The following is a 3,612-nucleotide window of genomic DNA, read 5'->3' as shown; positions in this document are numbered from 1 at the left end:
CACACACACACACACACACAGTACTACACACACACACACACACACACTACACACACACACACACTACACACATTAGTTTGTTTGTTATAAATTTTTCTGTTTTTTATTTATAGAAATGTTAGAAATTATTCTGTTTTTCAGTTATAGAAATATTAGAAATGTTAGTTTTATAGAAATGTTATAAATGTTTTCTGTTTTTTAGTTATAGAAATATTTATAGAAATGTTAGCAATTTTTTCTGTTTTTTAGTTATATAAATATTAGAATTGTTATGGAAATGTTAGTTATATAATCATGAAATTTTAGAATTAGTTTTAGTTAGATGAATTAGATTAATGTCAAATTGTTAGAATTTGCATATATATAGAATTTTAGTTATCACAATCTAATCATTTAAAAAATGTTACTTTTTGCGGGCATATAGTATTTGTTCTCGACGATATGCCCGGCCCGCATCCTCGCCGTCGACCCGTTCGCGACGACGTCATGCTTCAGGGGACCCATGTCCGGGATTGGGCTCCGTCGGGCTGGCACTGGGAGGTGCTACCTGGAGGGGCGCGCCGCTTGGTGAGGAACCCGACCTCGGGTCCTGTCGTCGACCCTGATCTTCTTTGGTGGCGTTCGCGTGGGCCACATTCGGTGCAAAGGCAGCCGGCCCCGCCGGAGGTGGTGCGTCGCCGTGTCAAGGAGGAAGATGAGCACGTCCATCGCTACATGGCTGCTATGGACGACGCCAGGTTCTCCACTACTTGGCGGGTTCTTTGGGCAGATGACCAGAGATATGATCCTGTGATGGTTCCTTCTCTTTGGGTGTGCACTGCCCGCGCCCCAGGAACCGCGAGTGGCGCCCTAGATTCTTCTGTAGTACTCGATCTTTATTAGGTACCTAGCCAGTGATGTATTCGATATATAGTATTCGAGACGATGTATTCGAGATTATATATATTAAGACGATGATGTATTCGAGATTATATATTCGAGAGGATGTATTCGAGATTCAGATTTTCCTTATTGATTAATTGCATCCATGCATTGTACTTTGAATACTAAATTGTTTTATATTTCTTCTATATTATTAGTAAAGTAAAAGCTATGGCGGACAATACCGGCAGAGAGAGAGAGAGAAGAGGAATTGTTCGACATCATACGCAACCCTCATAGGCTAGATAATCTGAATGAAGCAGATGACGGCTCCCAATATCTTAACAATACCGGAGAGGGTGATGAAAAGATATTCGATCTCGATGACCGGGCTGATGAAGTCATGAACTATGATTATGATTATGACACAGACAATGTTGATCTTCAAATAACAAACACTACCGGCGAGGTATATTTATATAAGCATGCATCATGGTGATCATCACATGTTTTTTTTATTGAAGATATATTAACGAATCGATCTTTCTTCTTTCAGCCCTCCGGATCGAGCAAATCTGCTTCTACAGACAGCAAGACAAAGCAAGGCCCGGGCAGATTGTTGAAGGATGGTGTAAAGTACCACATCGAATCCATCAAACCTAGTGGCGAACCCCTCACGCCTAAGAACATTGCGAACAAGTGGACTCGTCAGTGCGGAGTTCTTGTGAAGGACAAACTTCCGATCTCCATTCAAGAATGGAAAGAGCAAAAGACTAAACGTCCAGGTGTTACTTGGGTCGATGGCAGAGCCAAAGAAGACCTAGTGAAATCTCTGATGGAACATTTCACCCTACCAGATCATTTCACTAAAGCACATGTGGACAAAGTCAAGGCCGCTGCTCTTAAGAAGATGGCAATTGCATTCAACACCCACAAGAAAACTGTATGGGCCAACTACCTCGCTAATGAAAGGAAGACTCCAGATTTCAAGGGAACACTTGAGAAGCAAAGAGAACATTGGGACGATTTCGTGACCTTCATGGATTCAGAAATATCTAAGGAACGGTCGATGAAAAACAAGGCAAATGCCGCAAGAAAGACGCAGTTCCATAGGCTGGGTCCAGGTGGCTACGCGGTGGCATTGCCTAAGTGGGATAAGTCTGAGCAAGAGATGGAGGATGCAGGGGTCACTCCGGTTACCCGACACTGGCCCCCCAGGTGCAGAACTTGGTTCTATGCGCATGGGGGGCGTTGGACCCGAAGACAGGCATGGTTTCGAAGAAGGCAAGTCTAAAAGGAGCCGAACAAAAGATAATTGACGCAATAGAAGAAGCTCGAGTGGGGGTGTTCACGCCCAACAGAGAGAACGACAAGCTTACGCGCGCCCTGGGAAATCCTGAACACCCGGGAAGAACACGAGGCATGGGTGTTATTCCCTGGTATGAGGGCTTTTTGGACTGGAATGACGACTACAGGTCCCGTGCAAGAAAGAAGATGGAGGAGGAGAAGAAGAGGAAGCTGGAGGAGGAGCAGAGGAAGCAGGACGCAGAACGCCTTCAAGGCCTAGAAGCAAGGCACGCGGACCTGGCACTCAAATTCCAGCAGCAGCAGCAGATCGACTCACTTAGCCAGGAAAGGGGGTCTCAGCAGCGGCAGCAGCAAGCGGATGATCGTCCAGCATTGGATAGCACCGTCCCATCCATGCCGAGAAGCAGCGTTGGTTCTGCCCCGGGCGACACACTGCTGGATAAATACCCTGTGGATGACATCATAGAGAACACTAACTGCGAGCTACACTCCAAAATGAAGAACATATCCATGAAGGTGGCATACGGCGTTGCTTTTCCAGTTACCCCCGAAGCAACCTACCATTGCATCCCGATTCCAGAGGGCTATGCTCGTGTCATGGTTGATGAAGTGGTGGACCCATATTCGGGGCTAACGCTTGACATTCCTGGAGGTGAAGACGAGCGCACACTCGGAGAGGCCATACATCGTATCATCCTATGGAGAAAGGATTGCATAATCTTTCGAAGTCCACCGACACCGCGTCGTCTGCCGACTCCTCGAAGTCCGCCACCGAGTCAGCAGACTCCCGCTCCTCCAAGTCCACGAACGCGTGAGACGACTCCTCCTCGAAGTCCGCCACCTCCTCCAAGTCTCCGAACGCGTGAGCTGACTCCTCCGGTTTCAAGCCTGACACAGCGTCATGCCACTTCTCCGGTTGCAAGTTCGGCACCGTGTCAGGCCACACCTCCTGCTTCAAGTCCGGCACATCGTCAGGCCACTTCTCCTGGTCCAACTCCATGTCAGCCATCTCCGCCGTCTCAGCAATCGCAGAAGAGACATCCCGCAGCTTTGGTGCGTAGCGGTACGAGTCGAGGTAGTTCAAGAAGTATAGGCGAAGGCAAGCGATATAAATATGGTCCAAGCCTCGCTCCTCTTCCTCGGAGGCCTTACGACATGACTAAGGAGCAAAACACAGCCATAGTGCAAGCCCAAATGGACGCCCATTTTGGACCGAAACCGGCACCGCCGCCAAAGGAGAAAGTGCCTGAGAAAATAATTGATCACTTCATTCGTATGGCTAGAGAACCAGCTCCCAAGCCTGTTGACTCGGACTATGAGCGCCAAATCAGGAAGGCACATCGAGCACGACTACAGAAGGAAGCGAGCTCAAGCTCGAGCCAAAAAGCAGCTGGCAAAAAATGCGGGAAAACCGTTCCCCAGTTGGGAGAACAGGCGGCGCAA

The sequence above is a fragment of the Triticum aestivum genome, chromosome 5B (assembly GCF_018294505.1).
Source record: "Triticum aestivum cultivar Chinese Spring chromosome 5B, IWGSC CS RefSeq v2.1, whole genome shotgun sequence".
NCBI classification, from domain to species: domain Eukaryota; kingdom Viridiplantae; phylum Streptophyta; class Magnoliopsida; order Poales; family Poaceae; genus Triticum; species Triticum aestivum.
Note: the sequence above shows the minus strand (reverse complement) of the source record.